Source organism: Mobula hypostoma, chromosome 28, assembly GCF_963921235.1.
Source record: "Mobula hypostoma chromosome 28, sMobHyp1.1, whole genome shotgun sequence".
Taxonomy (NCBI): Eukaryota; Metazoa; Chordata; class Chondrichthyes; order Myliobatiformes; family Myliobatidae; genus Mobula; species Mobula hypostoma.
In genome coordinates, this window is record NC_086124.1 from 3,239,465 (window position 1) to 3,259,325 (window position 19,861).

Below are 19,861 nucleotides of genomic sequence, written 5' to 3' on the forward strand. Positions count from 1 at the left end.
GTTCTCTTCTACTATTTCAAAGTTGCTGGTGAACGCAGCAGGCCAGGCAGCATCTATAGGAAGAGGCGCAGTCGACGTTTCAGGCCGAGACCCTTCGCCTGGCCTGCTGCGTTCACCAGCAACTTTGATGTGTGTTGCTTGAATTTCCAGCATCTGCAGAATTCCTGTTCTCTTCTACTATTTGTATATTTGTATGTCTGTGCACTTGTAATGCTACTGTGGCACTGTAGTTTCCTTTGGGATCAATAAAGTATCTATCTACCTAGCGAGTTTGTAAATCTGGTGCAAGCAAAGGGTGAAAATTGGAATCAATATATAGTGAGGTAGTGTTCATAGGTTCACTGTCCTTTCACAAATTTGATGGTGGAGGGGAAGAAGCTGTTCCTAAAATGTTGAGTGTGTGTCTTCAGGCTTCTGTACCTCTTTTCTGATGACATGACCTGGGTGATGGAGGCCCTTAATGATGGACGCTGCCTTTCTGAGGCATTGCATTTTGAAGATGTCCTTGATGCTGGAGAGGCTGGCGCCCATTATGGAGCTGACTGAGTCTGAAATGTTCTACAGATTTTTCCAATCCTGTGTGGTGGCCCCTCCATACCAAACATCTCCACAATGCATCTGTAGAAATTTGCATGAGTCTTTGGTGACATACCATGTCTCCTAAAGAAATAGAGCACCCGTTATGCCTTCTTTGTAATTGCATCAATATATTGGGCCCAGGATAGATCTTCAGAGGTGTTGATCCCCAGGAACATCTGAACCAAAGACCTGAGACATGATTCAAAACCCAGAGCCCACATGCAGGTTTGGTTTCTGACAAGGGAAATCCATATTCTCCTTAACTGTGATATTGGGAAGATTTCATCCAGGTGACCTAGATGTTGTTAGATCTCTGTTTAAAGGATATACTTTAAGAATATGAGTTATTCCACTGGACATAATGTTCCTGTTGACTTCATGTAATTAGAATTAAAGTAATTAATGTGATTAAAGAGGAATATGTTGAATTACCTGGTGTAAATTTGCCTGCATTAGACAGCGCATTGTTCTGGGATGGAGGGTTATGCCTCTATTCAATTAAGGATTTGCCTTTGTAAAGCACCTTTTGCATTCTGGATGTCTCAAGATTTCATCTTCCCCAGAACATACTGGTTCTACACCTCCGTTATAGAGAGCATCCTCACATCAGCCATTACTGTCTGGTTTGGTGCAGCACCCTCTCACAATAGAGAGTACTTTGCAAAAGTCTTGGGCACATATATATAACAGTTCCACACCCCTCCCGCGGCGCACCACGTTCGCCATTCCCAACGTCCTTTGCTCCCGGCCAATTTACAGACTCGCTGCCCACACCACATTGACAAATACAGTACTGTGTAAAAGTATGAGGCAACCTAGTTATATATATCTACCTCCATCACTACTTCTGCAAGCATATTCCAGATATCAGCCGTAATGGGTTGGCACAGTAGCATAGTTGTTAGCACAACACTTCACAGTACAGGCAGCAAGGGTCATCCTCCCACAGTCGAAAGACGGAACCAGTTGGGAGGTTAATCGGTCATTGTAAATTGTCCTGTGATTAGGCTTGGATTAAATCGGGCGTTGCTGGGTAGCATGGCTAAAAGGGTCAGGAGTGCCTATTCCGTGCTGTATCTCAATAAACATAAATAATGGAGTTCCTGAATCCATGATGCATCCACCTCTATAACAGGAGCATGTGGTCTGCAACTGCTGATCACAGACACACCTGGGGACAGTACAGCTGGAATGGACTTTGAACAATGGTAAAATATAAGAAAGTCAAAGGACCTCAGTAGGAGAGGCATGAAATCAAAGACTGATTCAGGTCCAATCATGCTTAGAAGTACGTATGTGTCACCATGTACTATCCTGAGATTACTTCCTTGCTGGCGTTCGCAGTAGAACAAAGAAACAGAGTAGATTCAATGAGAAGCCTCACACGAAGAAGCAATGCACGAAAGAAGACAAACTGTGCAAATACAAAAAAAGATAAATAATAAATAATACTGCGAACATCAGTTCAAAGTAAATTTATGTCATCATATACAACCCTGAGATTCATTTTCTTGTGGGAATACTCAATAAATCCATATTAGAATAATAATCATAACAGAATCAATGAAAGGCTGCACTAATGTGGGCGTTCAACCAGGGTGCAAAAGACAACAAACTCTGCAAATAAAAAAAGAAAGAAATAATAGCAATAAATAAATAAGCAATAAATATTGAGAACATGACATGAAGAGTCCTTGTAAAGTGAGTCCAGAGTTGAGGTGAGTGAGGTTATCCAACTGGTTCAGGAGCCTGATAGTAACTGTCCAGAACCTGGTGGTGTCGGACCTGAGGCTCGCCTACTCAAGGGATTTTGCAGGTGCTGGAAATCTTGAGTAGCACACACAAAATGCTGGAGGAACTCAGCTGGTGAGGCATCAGCTATGGAGAGGAATAAACATAATCTTCATCAGGATGTCCCGGAGTGTAACATCGAATGTTTATTCCCCTTCATAGGTGCTGCCTGATTTGCTAAGTTCCTCCAGCTTTTTGTGTGTGCCAATCAGTCCTCTCTGCTCGGTGAATCTGGTTAGCATATAGAGCTAATACCAGAGGGGATATATTGAAGGAAAGAGGGGGTAGTTCAAGTGGGATGTGAGGGGTAAGCTTTTTACTCAGAGAGTGGTAGATGCATGGAATGGACTGCCTGCTATGGTGGTAGAGGCAAATACATTAGAGGTTTTTAAGAGACGTTTGAATGAGCACATGGATATAAGGAAGATGGAGGGATATCAACATGGTGTAGGTAGGCGGGATTAGTGTTTGAGTGTTTCTGATTTGCTTTTTAGCTGGTTCAGCACAACATTGAGGGCCGAATGGCCGGTTCTAGTGCTGTACTCTTCTATGTTCTAGCAGTAACAGCCATTAGCAGTTCCACCCAAACTTAAAACAAAGCAGCTAAGAGAGTGGAGGGAATGGGAAGGGCTGCTTTTAGAGGTTATTTTGGTGGATAGTTTGAAAGGAAGAAATTCATTATCCACCTGCAGGTGTTGGCAGATTGATTCAGGAGTGGCACTTGATGTATAACATGTGCAGTGACCTGCAGCTGCGATTACACAGATTCAGATTCATCTACATTGAGGCACAGTGAAATGCATCATTTGTGTTAACAGCCAACACAACCCAAGGATGTGCTGAGGACAGCCCACAAGTGTCGTCACACATTCTGGCGCCAACATAGCATGCCCATGATGTTTGACAGAACAACGCAAAACACAACAAGCAACAAATCAACAAAAGCAAAGCAAGCCCCATTCCTCCCTCACACCTGCTCTGAATGTTGGTCTAGTGTCCCTGATGGTGGAATCAGACAGAGCAGGGAGGGGGCATATTTGGAGAGGCAATAAGGGGATCCTTGCTTTTTTAACATAAAGACTGGTTTGTGTTGTGGCTTTGTTGAGTCTGTGTGATGAGAGGCCTAAGCACGGATGGTAAGGACCCAAATGCTGGACTATCCGAGGTTAGAATCGAGACACACTTTCGAGACTCTGGTGAGAACAGGTTTCTTTACTAGATGCTAGACTAGAACCTGACGAGAATCCAAACGAGACAGAAATTCCAAACATAGTCGCAGACTGAACCAAAAGAGCTGACGATTGAGCCCCGAGCCTGAGTTCAGGCACTCTTTAAATATCCAAATCTTGGTGCCAAAACATGGCTGCCAATTAGTGGAGTGAGCCAGAATCTTTAAAGGGACTCTGGAGAATCGGACTGTCTAAATCTGGAGGCTGGCGTGATCGGGTGCGTACCGTAACAGTCTGATTGGATAAGGGTCTTCATTCTTAAGGCTGCAGGACGATATTGGTATTGGTTTATTATTGTCACGTGTACCGAATTATGGTGAAAAGCTTGTCTCCCATACTGTTCAGACAGATTGAATCATTCCACAGTACATTGAGATAGAACAGGGGTTCTCAACCTTGTTTATGCTGTGGACCTTTTCCATTATCTAAGAGGTCCACGGACCCCAGGTTGGGAACTCCTGAGCTACAACAAAGTAAAATGATAACTATGCAGAATAAAGTGTGAAAGCTACCGATCGAGTGCAGGGCAGGTAAACGATAAAGTGAAAGATCATAACGAGGTAGATGTGCAACCTAGAGTCCATCTTGAAGTCCAAGAGGTCCATTCAAGAGTCTGATAACAATGGGGTAGAAGCTGCCCTTCAGCCTGGTGGAATGTGCTTTCAGGCTTTTGTATCTTCTGCCCAAAGGGAGAGGGGAGAAGAGAGAATGTCTGGGCTGGGTGGTGCCTTTCATTATGCTGGCTGCTTTCCTGAGGCAGCAAGAAGTGTAGACAGAGTCCATGGAGGGGAGGCTGGTTTCAGTGATGTGCCGAGCTGTGTCCACAACTCTCTGCAGTTTCTTGCGGTCAAGTGAGAATGTCCGGGCTGGGTGGAGTCTTTGATTATGCTGGCTGCTTTCCTGAGGCAGCAAAAAGTGAAGGCAGAGTCCACAAAGGAGAGGCTGGTTCCTGTGATATGCTGAGCTGTGCCCACAACTCCCTGCAGTTTCTGCAGTCATGTGCAGAGCAACTCTCACAACACGCTGGAGGAACTCAGCAGGTCGGGCAGCACCCGTGGAAATGATCAGTCAACGTTTCAGGCCGGAACCCTTCGTCAGGACTGAAGAGGGAGGGGGCAGAGGCCCTATAAAGAAGATGGGGGAGGGTGGGAAGGAGAAGGCTGGTAGGTTCCAGGTGAAAAACCAGTAAGGGGAAAGATAAAGGGGTGGAGGAGGGGAAGCAGGGAGGGGATAGGCAGGAAAGGTGAAGGAGGAATAGGGGAAAACACAATGGGTAGTAGAAGGAGGCGGAACCATGAGGGAGGTGATAGGCAGCTGGGGGAGGGGGCAGAGTGACATAGGGATAGGGGAAGGGAGGGGGAGGGAATTACTGGAAGTTGGAGAATTCAATGTTCATACCAAGGGGCTGGAGACTACCTAGATGGTATATGAGGTGTTGCTCCTCCAACCTAAGTTTAGCCTCATCATGGCAGTAGAGGAGGCCATGTATGGACATATCCGAATGGGAATGTGAAGCAGAGTTGAAGTGGGTGGCAACCGGGAGATCCTGTCTGTTGTGGCGGATGGAGCGGAGGTGCTCGACAAAGTGGTCCCCCAATCTGTGTCCGCCTCCGTCCGCCACAACAGACAGGATCTCCAGGTTGCCACCCACTTCAACTCTGCTTCACATTCCCATTCAGATATGTCCATACATGGCCTCCTCTTCTGCCATGATGAGGCTAAACTCAGGTGGGAGGAGCAACACCTCATATACCGTCTAGGTAGTCTCCAGCCCCTTGGTATGAACATTGAATTCTCCAACTTCCGGTAATTCCCTGCCCCTCCCTTCCCCTAACCCAGTTTCACTCTGCCCCCTCCCCCAGCTGCCTACTACCTCCCTCATGGTTCTGCCTCCTTCTACTTACCCATTGTGCTTTCCCCAATTCCTTCTTCACCTTTCCTGCCTATCACCTCCCTGCTTCCCCTCCCCCACCCCTTTATCTTTCCCCTTACTGGTTTTTCACCTGGAACCTTACAGCCTTCTCCTTCCCACCCTCCCCCACCTTCTTTATAGGGCCTCTGCCCCCTCCCTCTTCAGTCCTGACGAAGGGTTCCAGCCTGAAACATTGCCTGATTGTTTCCACTGATGCTGCCCGACCTGCTGAGTTCCTCCGAGCGTGTTTTGAGTGTTGCTTTGACCCCAGCATCTGCAGAGTATTATGTGCAGAGCAGTTGCCATACCAAGCCATTTTGCAGCCAGACAGAATGTTTCTATGGTGAGTCCATAAAAATTGGTCAGAATTGATGGGTACTTAACATGAGTATATGAAAAGTAAACCATTCAGCTCCTCACTTGCTCTGCCATTAATAAGATTCTCTTTTTTTTCCTTTGGCTTTATCTCTTGTGTAATTTATATATGATTTATGTGTTGTTTATTGATTAAGACACAGCTTGGAATTGACCCTTCCAGCTACTTGAGCCACTCCATTCAGCAGTGTCCCGATTTAACCCTAACCGAAGGATGGGACAACTTACAATGACCAATTAACCTAGCAACTGGTACCTCTTTGGACCATGGGAGGAAACCCAAGTGGTCACGGGAAGAACATACAAACTCCTTACAGGCAATGATGGGAATTGAACCTGGGTTGCCTGTACTGTAAAACATTGAGCTAACCACTACGCTACGGTCCACCCCTCCCCAATTTATATCCTGTATGTTGTCTGCATCTACGTGCCCACGATGCAGCTACAAGTTTTCGTTGTTCCTGCACCTCACCGCACTTATGCACTGAACAATAAACTCGATTTAGGCCAGGTTATTGAGTGTATTTAAAGTGGAGTTTGATAGATTCTGATTAGTCAGAGCATGAAAGGTTGTGGGGAGAAGGCAGGAGATTGGGGTTGAGAGGGAAATGGATCAGCCATGATGAAATGGTGGCACTGGCTCGATGGGCCAAATGGCCTAATTCTGCTCCTATGTCTTATGGTCTTGATTTGACCTTAGTATCATTCTCCTCCTTAACGTCTATACCATATGCAAATGTCTTAGACACACATATATAGCTTTATGTATTGCACTGTACTGCTGCTGCAAAAAGTAATTTCATGATATATGTGAGTGATGATAAACCTGATTCTGATATGGGTCTCTGTTATGGGTCTCTGTTGTGGACTGAGAGTGGGAAGGGTCAGGGAGAGTGGAATCATTTTGGAAAAATGGGAAGGGACGGGGAGGGAGTGGGAAGCATCAAAGACTCATTCTGTAATAATCAATAAACAAATTGTTTGGAATCAAATGATCTTGCCTGTGGTCTCAGGGCCGGGTGTGTCTGCAGCTGAACTACTCCCTCTCCCACCTGGCACTCCTTCTCTGCCGCCTTTCCCACACCCCTCCCACGGCACTCTACCCTCACCATTCCCAACATCGTTTGCTCCCTCCAGATTTCCAAACTCACTCTCTGCTCTACTTTGACAAATACAGTACTGTGCAAACATCTTCAGCACCTTTGCTCTATATATGTGCCAAAACACTTTTGTATATCGAGAGGAACCAGTGCTCTGTCTTGCACTTAAAAGGATATTTGGTAGTCTCTATCCTTAGTTCAAGGGTTCTATGTATCCTTCAGTCTCCATTAACATGGCATAGTTAGTGCCTCTACTTTCTCAGGAGACGAAAGAAATTCGGCATATTCCTTTTGACCCTCACCAATTTTTATCAATAAAAGGCATCTCATCACTGCTTGCTACAGCAACTGTTCTGCCTGAGACTGCAAGAAATTGCAGAGTTGTGGACACAGCTCAGCACATGACAGGAACTACCCTCCTCTCCATGGACTCTGTCTCAGTAAAGCAGTGATTTTTGTCACTGAGAGTTCGTGAGAAATAAGCACTAAGACTATTCAGAAGTGTTTTACTCACCGCAGTTTGAAGCATTCAGGCTTGGAGATACCAAAGGTCCCACCCATGTGGATACTCTCTCTTCTCTCTCCTTCTGTTGGACAGAAGATACAAAAGCCTGAAAGCACATACCACCGGGCTCAAGGACAGCTTCTATCCCACTGTTATAAGACTATTGAATTATGCCCAGTACGACACGATGGACTATTGACATCTCAGACTGTGTCGTAATGACCTTGCAGCTTATTGTCTATGTTCACTGTACTTGCTCTGCAACACTATATTTATATTCTGTATTCTGTTACTGTTTTCCCTTGTTCTACAGTGTTGTGATGGAATGATTTGTATCGATGGCATACAGGTGTTTTTCACTGTACCTCAGTATATGGAGGTGGTTGCTTGTCATGTTCAACGATGGCAGGGGACGTGCGGGAGAGCTTTTAAAGTGGAAAAGTCATTGCACTGGAGCAGTTCCACTCAGAAGTCGAAGACCAGTAATATGAACAAGTGTCACAAACTGGTGTCTTCCTAGGATGCAGTGGATGACCATGATGTCTTTGGTGCCTTGTCATGCCTTTTGCTGCAGTACCGCTCTCCGTGCTGTTGATCTCATCCACCCAGTCCGTCGGAGCTGACTTCGTATGCTAGGGCAGGCATGTCGCTATCTCACTGGGTTATGAGGCCTGCTGGCTACCCTCACCTGGTTTAGCCTGCATTTCGAATCGGTGGCTGCTGTCACATGCAAACAGCTACTTGGAGCCACAGATGAGAGCTGAGTGTCTGGTAGGGACCAAAGGTGAGTGAGCTGCTCCAGAATGGACATGACAAACCCCTTCACTAGAGATGCTACCCCTTCCTGGACACCCCATACACCTCACCTCAGTATATGTGACAGTAATAAGCCAATTTACCAAAATATTGCTATTTTCCATGACTACAACAACGGCTTGTTAGCTTGTGCAAAATTGTGTTGAATGGGAGCAGTGTGCAAAGTACAGTGGAATCTGGTTCATTGGTCCAGTGTTTAAGTGGGGTAGCTGCTTATTTGGGAAAACTCTTAAAGAACAAAACTAATCGAGAAAATAGCCGTGAATCCCTTCATTTATTTGTGACACTCATCATCATTATGTGCCATGTCGTATGATATCATCATTGTGTGCCGTGTTGTATGATATTATCATTATGTGCTGTGTCATATGACGTGGGCGATCATGGTCTCATGACCACATGATTGTTCTTGGCCAATTTTTCTACTGAAGTGATTTGTCATTGCCTTCTTCTGGGCAGTGTCTTTATAAGTTGGGTGACCCCCCCGCCCCCCAGCCATTGTCAATACTCTTCAGAGATTGTCTGGCATCAGTAATCGCTTAACCAGGACTTGTGATGTGCACCAGCTGCTCCTACGTCCATCCACCACCTGCTTTGGGACATCATGCCACTTTATTGTCACAGGAGACTGTTGCTGAACAGTGTTTTACCTCATTGCCAGTTACGTGCATTTGTGTGGCCGTAAGACAATTTGTGTTGAGAGCGAACAGTTTTGAAATAGTTCAAAAAACAGTGATTTTTGTCCCTGATTGTTGGTGAGAAATAAGCAATAAGACAATTCAGAACTGTTTTGCTCACTGCGGTTTCAAGCATTCGGGCTTGGAGATGTCAGAGAAAATGGCCAGGAGTGAAAATGAAACTACTTCGCTACTTCAGCAAGTTAGGATCAATGAAGAATTTGAAGGTAATATCTTGAATGTTACAATGAAAGTGAAGATTTGTAGGATGCAATCGTTGAAAGCATTGTATGAAGGCAGTCCATTATCTGCGTTGATTTTGTTCATTTACAGTCAGTCAAAAGAACATGGCAGCGTACACTGGGACAGCATGGTAGCACAGAGGTTAGCACAGCACTTTACAGCACTAGTGACCTGGGTTCACTCCTCACAGCTGGCTGTAAGAAGTTTGTATGTTCTCCCCTTGTGTGCATGGGTTTCCTCCTCTGGATGAATTCTTCCATCACTATTAGGAACTAATACACAGTTTTATAGTACTGTAGTAGTATTAGTTGTGTTCAAGTTTATGTATTTCATTTAAATATGTAATTTGTTACTCAGTTAAATGGTAGTTAGTCTTTTTTTATACCTTTTTAACTACTTCCATGAAACTTCAGCTAATTGGAGCAGCTGCTTATTTTGGCTAATGTGTCCCAATTAACAGGAGTTCACTGTACAACCCTCCAGATCTTTCAGCGAAACATACTCGATGTTAAGGGTAGATCCCAAAATGTCTATGCATGTTCTCAGCCATCCAAGGTATTGTATATCAAGCAGTAGTGAATCAAGGCAACTGGATTTGCTGGGTTGTCTCGAAGACATTTCACCATTCATTCTTCAGTTCAAATCCATAGTGGGTAGTTTTCCAGCTTATAGACACTGTGAGTTGTTTAAAGGTATAGCAATCACAGGAGGGTTATTAAGAATCATAGGGGTAATAAGAGGGTCATGTTTTTTTCTTGAGACATTGTAAGTGTTGCTTACTTTGATGTACTCGTGTTAATTTTGGATAATAATAATAAAAAGATTTGAAAAGAAAAGGGAAAAAAGAGGGTCATTAGTCTTAACTTTGCATGAACTGTTGAGGAGACGCTGGGGTAGAGATGTTAGGACTGCATTGTAAGTAGCTGATAGGTGATGTCGTACCCCACCACCTCTGTTCAGGGATGGGTTTTTCAGTTTGACAAAGACGGCTTCTTCAACCCCTCTTTCAAACCACCTGTCCTCCCTATCCAAGATGTGCACATTGTTATCATCAAAGGAGTGCCCCTTGTCCTTTAGGTGTAGATGTACAGCCACCTCTTGACCTGAGGTGTTAGTCCTCCTGTATTGGGCCATCCGTTTGTGAAATGGTTGTTTTGTCTCGCTGATATACAGATCTATGCAATTTCCATTGCATTGGATAGCATATACAATATTGCTCTGTTTATGTTTGGGTGTAGGATCCTTGGAGTGGACGAGTTTTGGTCTGAGTGTGTTTGTAGGTTTGAAAAACACAGGGATTTGTTGTTTGTTGAAAATCCTTATGAGTTTCTCTGTATGTTCCCAAAGTATGTAAGCATTGCACTCTGTGTCTTGGTGGAAATGAATAACAACGTCTTAAAAAATATTAACCTAAGCTTGTGCCCTAGACCATAGATGCCTAACCTGGTTCTCAGACTGTATTAGGTTCAGTGTCAGGACAAACTGATTTTTAACCATTTAACTAGTGAGTTTCACCTTTTTTTCCATCTTCTACCTGATGGGAGAAGAGTGGATGTTTGGACTGGGAGGGGTCCTGGATTCTGTTGGCTGCTTTCTCAAGACAGCAGGAAGTGTAGACAGGGCCTGTGGAGTGGAGGCTAGTTTTTGTGATGGACTGGGTCTCGTCCACAAATCTCTGCAAATTCTTGAAGTCCTGGACAGAGCAGGTGCCTGGAGAGGCGAAGTTACACAGCACAAAAACAGACCCATCAGCCCAACTCGTACATGCTGACCAAAGAGTACAGGAGATGGGACATTATGGTTGAAATTGTGTAAGATGTTGGTGAGGCCTCATTTGGAGTATTGTGTGCAGTTTTGGTCACCTTCCTACAGGAAAGATGTAAATAAGATTGAAAGAGTACAGAGAACACTTACAAGGATGTTGCCAGGACTTGAGGACCTGAGTTAAGTGAAAGCTTGAACACGTTAGGACTTTATTCTCTAGAATGAAGGGAGGTTTGATAGAGGTGTACAAAATTATGAGGGGTCTTGATAGAGTACTGTAAATGTAAGCAGCTTTTCCCACTGAGGTTGGTTAAGGGTGAAAGGTGAAAAGTTTAAGGGGAACATGAAGGGAAACTTCTTCACTCAGAGGATGGTGAGAGTGTGGAATGGGCTGCCAGGGCAAGTGGGGGATGCAAGTTCGATTGCAACATTTAAGAGAAATTTGGGTAGGTACATGAATGATAGGGGTATGGAGGGCAATGGTCTGGGTGCAGGTCATTGGGTTTAGGTAGTTTAAATGGTTCAGCATGGACTAGATGGGCCAAAGGGCCTGCTTCTGTGCTATGGTGTTCTGTGAATAATAGGTGTGTTTGAGGCATTGCTTTTTGAAGGCATCCACTGTTACAGCTAGTGGTCTGTGGAGCGGAGGTAGAAGGGGGTTGTGCAGGGTTTGTGTGAACTGTGGATGGAAGATCTCAGACAGAAAAGAGAAGGTGGTGACTACCTGAGAGTCAATTGTCTGATTTTGAGTGGTGGATATTCTTGTCCAGAGAAGTTTGAGCAAGTCCAGAGAGGTAGGAGGAGATCCAGAGAGATTTGAGGATGCCCAGAGAGGTAGGAGGACTTACTCAGCCTCTGAGCTGGAGATGTTTTTACCAAAACCACAGCAAAACTATACTACTTGGATGACCATCTTCTAATGATTATCAACCTGAAACAATCTCTCTGATTCCTTCCCACAGATGCTGTCTGACCTGCTGAGTATTTTCAGCACTTTTCTTTTTCAAGCATTAAGAAATCGGCTTTTAAATATGCTGAGCATGGGGTTTTAAATTTCGTTAATGTGTGGTGGTTAGTTAGTCAAGAAACATTTCATAGTAGGATACTGGCATTGTGTATTCACTGATTTACAGAGCAATAACTCAGCTGTGGTCAGTGTGTCCTGACAGGCGTTTTTTCAGAATCAGAATCTAGTTTGTTATTACTGACATATGGCAGCAGTACAGTGCAATATATAAATATTACTTAAAGTTACAATTAAAAAATAAATAAATAGTGCAAAAAGAGGACAAAATAGTGAGGTTGTATTCATTGGTTCATGGTCTTTCAGAAATCTAATGGAGGAAGGAAAGAAGCTGTTCCTTCAGACTCCTGTACCTCCCCCACCCCCCATTAGAAGTAATGAGGAACAGGCATTTTGGCCTGAAATGCCTGCTGTACTTTTTTTCCATAGATGCTGCCTGACCTGCTGAGTTCCTCCTGCATTTTGTGTGTGTTGCTCTGGATTTCCAGCCTCTGCAGATTTTCTCTTGTTTCTGACGTATATTTATTGATTGATTGATTGAGATGCAGCACAGAATTTGGACCCTTCAAGCCGCACTGCCCGACAATCCCCTGATTTAATCCTTGCTTAAATTTCCAATGACCAATTAATCTAAGAACCGGTACGTCTTTTGTCTGTGGGAGGAAGCCGGCGCACCCAGAGAAAACCCACGTGGTCACAGGGAGAATGTAAAAGCTCCTTACAGGCAGCAGTGGGAAACGAACCTGGGTGGCTGGTACTGTAAAGCGATGTATTAAGCGCTACGCTACCATGCCGGCTGGTGAGGGCCCTTCATGATGGATGCCACCTTCTTGAGGCATCAGCAATTGAAGATGTCCTCGACAGTGGGGAGGTTAGTGACCGTGATGGATCTGGCTGATTTTACAACCCTCTGCAGCTTTTTCCAATCCTGTGCATTGGCCCCCTCCATACCAGACGGTGATGTAACCAGTCAGAATGTTCTCCACGGTACATCTGTAGAGATTTGCTGGAGTCTTTGGTGACATACTAAATCTCCTCAAACTCCTAATGAAGTATATCCCCTGGCCTGCCTTCTTCGTAATTGCTTCAGTGTGTTGGGCCCAGGTTTTCCTCCGCCACTTGAAGGCTGGTGGGTCTTTGTTCCATATTGTCACAACATTACTGACAGTGCAGCTCTCTCACAAACCCTGCACTGAAGCATCAACTCTGATTTTTCCTCCCTAGATGAGGTTTGGTCTTTGGTGCAGTAACACACATTCTGTGAACACATCTGCGGTAATATTTATAGAATCACTGAAAGCGAGTTTCCTCCAATAGCTGGGATAATAAATTCGCCGCCTTGTCTGGACTTGACCCAAACAGACGAGAAAGGTTTGAAATCTGATTCCTCGTCTGCACTGAGTTAGTTGGTCTCTGGCTGAGCTGCAGCTGAAATGGGGGGGGGGGGGGGGTCAGCCTGAGGACCTCTAGTCTAATGAAAGGAAAACCAGTTTTGTGATTTTGTGTTATTGTGTGTGTGACTGTTACTGTGTCTGAGTGTGTGTATGTGTTACTGTGTGTGTGAGAGAGACTATGATAATGTGTATGTGAGAATGTGTGACTGTTACTGTGTGTGAGTCTGTGTTACTGTGTGTATGTGTGTCTGTTACTGTGTGTATGTGTGTCTGTTACTGTGTCTGAGTGTGTGTATGTGTTACTGTGTGTGTATATGACTGTTACTGTGTGTCTGTGTTACTGTGTGTGTCTGTTACTGTGTGTGTATGTGTGACTGTTACTGTGTCTGTGTGTATGTGTTACTGTGTGAGAGAGACTATGATAATGTGTATATGAGAGTGTGTGACTGTTACTGTGTGTGTATGTGTGTCTGTTGCTGTGTGTGTGTGTGCCTGTTACTGTGTATGTATGTGTGACTGTAACTGTGTCTGAGTGTGTGTATGTGTTACTGTGTGTGTATGTGAGAGACAATAATAATGTGTATGTGAGAATGTGTGTGTGTATGTGTGTCTGTTACTGTGTCTGAGTGTGTGTGTGTGTGTGAGAGAGAGAGAGAGACTATGATGTGTATGTGTGAGAATGTGTGACTGTTACTGTGTCTGTGTTACTGTGTGTGTATATGACTGTTACTGTGTGTGTATGTGTGTCTGTTACTGTGTGTGTATATGACTGTTACTGTGTGTGTGTATGTGTGTCTGTTACTGTGTGTATGTGGGACTGTTGCTGTATGTGTGTGGGTATAAGTGTGAGTCTCTGTGTGTGCATGTAAATGTGCGTCTGTGTGATTGTGTGTATGTGTGCATCTGTGTGTGTGTAAGTATAAAATACACACTTGCACGTCGCTTGACAGCTTCAGGTTAATTATGTTACCCCCTTCCTCCCTCCCCCAGTCCTCCCCAGCAAGTCAGTACTTCCTGTCTGGTCTCGCTTGCTGAAGTCCGCTGTAAGTGGTGCCTGCAGCATTGTGGCCTTAGTCCGATCAGAGATTTCAGGGAGTGCCGAGGCTGTGAGAGCTCCGACAGCTAGCTCCCTCCCTCACACCTTTTTTTAATTCTGTGCTTGGGGCTCTGGGTTCTAGATTTACCCTTCTAAAGGAGGTGTACACCGCAGGGAACGGGAATGTAATTCTGCGTGGGATCAATTAAATTCTGCTTCTCTGAAGAGACCACGCTGGCTTGTTTTTAATTTGTATTATGTTCTTGTGCAAAAAGCCGAAATTCTCCAGAACGGCTGTGTCAGAACATTTCGCGTGTGTACAGGAACACCGAGTGCTTCTTGCTGCGGACTATCTGAGGGGGATTGTTGGTCTCTGGTGACCCAACAGTGCCAGGCAGCAAAGTACTTCAGTGGTTACTGGATTGCGTTCCCCACCGCGTGACTCGGACCCAGCAGGAAGCTGACAGCCTCTCTGCCTGGCCTCTAGCCAAGGGAAAAAACCGGCTAACATGAAAGCTGCTTAAATCTTTAAATGACAACCTGAGATAATAAAAAAAATTGTTCCTGTAGGGCGATGGTTCTTTGTGAGTGGGCTGGCGATTCTCTTGTGCAGAGGATATGGGGCACAGGTCTTTGGGGTGGGGGGGGGGGACGGCGGTGGGATTGTGAGCGCTCAATATGTGCAGAATCTTCAACATATGTCCTTAAGGGTAGACTTGGCAGGAAAGATTTTCTTTTCCCAGAGTGCATGATGAAGATCATTCGGAATTTCCTGTTGCTCGGAAGCCAAGAAACTGGTGCTGGAGGTGTGGATGGTTTCAGAAATAATGCTGTGTTTATACTTAAAGCACGGGTGTTAACAAAATGGTCCCACATACCACGTTCCTCCTCTGTCTTGGCAAGGTATTTTTTTAATGTACGACTCAGCCCCTGCATGTTTATCCCACCGCGTTCAATATTCCCCCAGTCCTGAAGCTGGCGACATTAACTCCTTCCATATGGTGAACATTTTTGTGTTTTAAGGCTTAAGCTCTTGTGTTGAAGATGAGTGATTCAAATTTTCCCAAAATGACCTGCTATAAATATTTCTTTGAGATATGCAGCATCTTGCTATTAAAGATATCAAATGAGTGCCTTGTGACTTGTGTTGAAACTAAACAAAAGTTTGAAATGCATAAATCAGATCCTGGAGACTTTTACCATTATTTTCTGGAAATGTGGGGGGGGGGGTTGTTTTGGTGAGATTCACAAACCTGGTAGACTGTGTCTGAATTCCAATGTTGGTGCAATCCACATTTGAGGTGAATGTGAAGCCCTATTCCCTAAATCTGAGATCACTGGTGAACTGTGAAAAGCGTGAATCTTCGATTATTTCCAACTTTCATTTACCTACTACCCTTTGTTTTCCTCGTTTCACCCACCCCCTTTGTTTTCCCGCATTCTAGTGAACCTCTCCCTGCCCACCACCTCCTTCAGGTTCCCCACCTCCGATGGTTAGTGATTCGCTCTACACCACTGCTTGCGGTACAAGTTGCACTGCTGTCTGCGAGGGGTTTGTGTATCCTCCCTGGGACTGGGTGGGTTTCCTCCCTCGTTGCATAGATGTATGGGTTAGAGTTGGTAAGTTTTGGGCATACTATGTTGGTAAAACTTGAGGGCTGCCCAGCACAATCCTCCCTGATTTGACTAATCTGTACTCCAATGTCCACTGTCCTATCCTGTCAGATTCCTCTTCCTTCTGCCTTTTTTCTCTTCCATAATCACCTCCAGGTTTCTCATTTCACCTCCCGCTCCCCCCCACCACCCACCTTCCCCTTCACCTGGTCTCACCTATCACCTGCCAGCTTGCCCTCTGTCCCCTCCTCCCACCTTCTTGTTCTGGCTTCTGGCTTCTTCCCCCCTTCTTTCCAATTCTGATGAAGGATCTCAGCCTGAAATGTCGACTGTTTATTCCTCTCTATAGATGCTGCCAGGCTTGCTGAGTTCCTCCAGCGTTTTGTCTGTGTTGCTCAAGATTTCTTCATGCTGCATTTCCCTGAATGCTTCTATTTTGGGATTTTGGTCCTTTGATGATATAGTAAAGTCCACAAAATATCCCAGAGATTACAAGTAAATTCTGTGTCTATAATCTTGCACTGTGGCAGAAAACAAAAGATTTGATTTTTATTCTACTCTTGGTGAGTCTGACAGGTTGTTACGTTGGCGAGGTAACAGTTCTGGTTCGGGTTTAGATCAAGCAAGCACAGTATAGCCTCTTTAAAAACCCAGCTCATCTCTTCCTGAAATGGACTACTGTTTGGCAGTTCCAGGAACAATGAAGAAAGACGCCAAGTTTCAATGTCACATCACAATCATGAATCGGTCCCAGGTTTATTGAGGCTTCACTGCTTTTCTGTTGATCTCTTTCATATCACTGCACCTTAGAAGCAATTTAGAATGCATGATTTATAAATGTATGTTATTCACATAAATTCATAAATCTGTTCCACCTTATGGTGGCATTGATTATAGTGTAGGGAAATATAAGGTCATGGACTCTTTTAGAGGGGAAAAAGAGCAGTTTTGGGCCCCTTATCCAAGATAAAACGTGCTGGCGTTGGAGAGTTTCCAGGGGAGCTTCACAAGAATGAATTCTGGGAAACAAAGGGTTAATGTATTTGGAGCGTTTGGTGGCTCTGGGCCTGTACTCACTGGTCCTAATCCAGTGTTCACTGTTCTGCTGCTGTAGCCCATCCACTTCAAGGTTCGATGTGTTGTGTGTTCAAAGATGCTCTTCTGCACACCACTGTTATAACACATGTTTATTTGAGTTACTTTCATCTTCCTGTCAGCTTGAACTGGTCTAGCCATTCTCCTCTGACCTCTCTCGTTAGCAAGGCATTTTCACCCACAGAACTGCCACTCACTGGATGTTTTTGTTTCTCACAACATTCTCTGTGAACTCTAGAGACCGTTGTGTGTGAAAATTCCAGGAAATCAGCAGTTTCTGAGATACTCAAACCACCCCGTCTGGTACCAACAATCATTCCACGATCTAAGTCACTTAGATCACCTTTCTTCCCCATTCTGATGTTTGGTCTGAACAACTGAACCTCTTGTCCGTGTCTGCATGCTTTTTCGCATTGAGTTGCTGCCAGATGATTGGCTGATTAGATATTTGTATAAGTGTATAGGTGTACCTAATTAACTGGCCACTGATTTTATCAGTAGGAAAAGGTTAGAGCCTAATACAGGCAAATGGGACTAGCCTAGGTAGCAAATTAGTCAGTATTGGCCAGATGGGCTGAAGGGCCTGTTTCATGCTGTATGACTTAGAGTTCGAAGTGAATTTATTTATCAATGTACATATATGTCATCTGAGATTCTGCAAACTTGAAATCCTGGCCCTGTTTTAGTACGCTGACTTCAAAATTTGTACAGTCTTTCAGAAAGCATGAAGTAAAGGTATTTTGCAGCACATGGTAGGGTAGTGGTTAACACAAAATTTTACAGTACCAGTGACTATGGTTCAATTCCTGCTGCTGCCTGTCAGGAGTTTGTACGTTCCCCCCGTAACCATGTGGATTTCCTCCGGGTACTCTGGTCTCCTCCCACATTCCAATGACGTGCCAGTTGGTTAATTGGTTATTATACATTTTCCTGTGATTAGCCTAGGGTTAAATTGGTGGGTTGCTGGGTGGTGTGGCTTGAAGGGCCGAAGGTTCCTGTTCTACCTGTATATTAATAAATTAATGAATAAATGATAAACACGAGAGATTCTGCTGATGCTGGAAGTTCAAAACAACATACACAAAATGCTGGAGGAACTCAGCAGGTCAGGCAGCATCTGCAGTCAATGTTTCGGGCTGACCCTTCTTCTGGACTGGAAAGGAAGTTTGAAGCTGCCAGAATAAAAAAAGTGGGGGGGGCGTGCTAGGGGAAGGGGGATAGCTGGAAGGGGATAGGTGAAACCAGGTGGGTAGGAAAGATAAACGGCTGGAGAGCAAAGAATCTGACAGGAGAAAAGAGTGGATCATAGGAGGAAGGGAGGGAGGAGACTCAGGAGGAGGTAATAGGCAGATGAGAAGAGGTAAGAGGCCAGAATGAGGAACAGAAGAGGGGAGGGGTGGAAATTTTTTTTACTGGAAGGAGAAATCATTATTCATGCCATCAGGTTGAAGGCACCCAGGTGGAATATAAGGTGTTGTCCTCCACCCTGAGGGTGGACTCATTTTGGAACATATGTTGGAAAAGGAATGGGAATCGGAATTTAAATGTTTGGCCATCAGGAAGTATATGTGTTTGAACAAGAAACTTGCTTGGAGTATCTGGACCAAACCAAAATCAGGAGTGGGCCACTCGGTTGGTGAACTCATGCTGTTGTTAACAGCCCTGTATCCATCGAGTTATAATATCCAAAAATCCATCGGACAGCTCTGACTGTGCTCAGAGACTGAGCAGCAATGGCTTTGTAGTTCAAACAGAGGTTTACAGATCCGTGTGAGCGAGAGACGGCTTACATTAAAAAAAATATATCAATTAAAGTTCAGTAGAGTTCACTCAAGTGTTTTTGACAAGAAAATTAGCACCTTGCAATACCTTCAACATTCCATCAGTCTGGCTAATGGGAGTTTGATGTCATTCAATAGATCACGGAGTATCAGTGTGGTTTCCAGCATTCGCGCCCTGAGCAGTTGCATCATTTTCTTTGCTGTCCACAAGACTGATGTCTTCTTCAGTTACATGCACTGGTGAGACTGCAGAAGTCTGACTGATCTTGAGCCTGCTCTACAAATCAAAGTTGAGTTCATTGTCATATGCGCAGATCTTTACCAGAGATTTACCGGGATTCTGCCTGGATTAGAGAGCATGTCTTATGCAGAAAGCTGAGTGAGCTCGGGCTTTTCTCTTTGGAACAGTGAGTGTGTGGTAGTGGCAGATACATTAGGGACATTGAAGAGACCCTTAGGTAGGTACATGGATGATGGAAAACCGGAGGGCTCTATGTAGGAAGGAAAGGTTAGATTGATCTTGGAGAAGGTTAAAAAGTCGGCACAGGATTGTGGGCAGAAGGGCCTGTACTGGGCATGTTCTATGTCTATGTTCAAATGATTGCAGAGCTCTGAGATGCAGAGAAGATCTGAATGGCCCAAGTAAATGTTAGTGTGTGGCTTCTGCATGTCTGCTCCACCGTTTCATCATTTTCCCCCTCAGCTCTAATCTCCTACAAAGACCATAAGATATATGAGCACAATTAGGAAAGGGAACAGAATGTGATCATTGGAGATTAGCAAATTTCTACCACCAGGCACCTCCTCCCATTGCCTCCCCTTTCAGTACTCACCTCCTCTTCTATCCCCACCAATGCATGCTCCTTAACCTCGCTCCTGAGATTCCAACAGAACCTCTCCTGTGAGACTGCTTGAAAGAGACTCAC

At 44.6% G+C, this 19,861-nt stretch overlaps 1 protein-coding gene across 5 annotated transcripts in view; it reads left to right on the forward strand.

Annotated features, from left to right (window-relative positions):
* Window positions 1-19,861, forward strand: part of ahdc1 (AT hook, DNA binding motif, containing 1) — a 295,652-nt gene that overhangs the window by 119,199 nt on the left and 156,592 nt on the right. Inside the window, exon 1 of one of the 5 annotated variants that reach the window (XM_063034906.1) lies at window positions 8,195-8,275. The exons of the other annotated variants lie outside the window; for them this stretch is intronic. The gene's annotated coding sequence lies outside the window, so the exon portion shown is untranslated. Of the gene's footprint in view, window positions 1-8,194; window positions 8,276-19,861 lie in introns of those variants that run through there. 5 annotated transcript variants of the gene reach the window in all.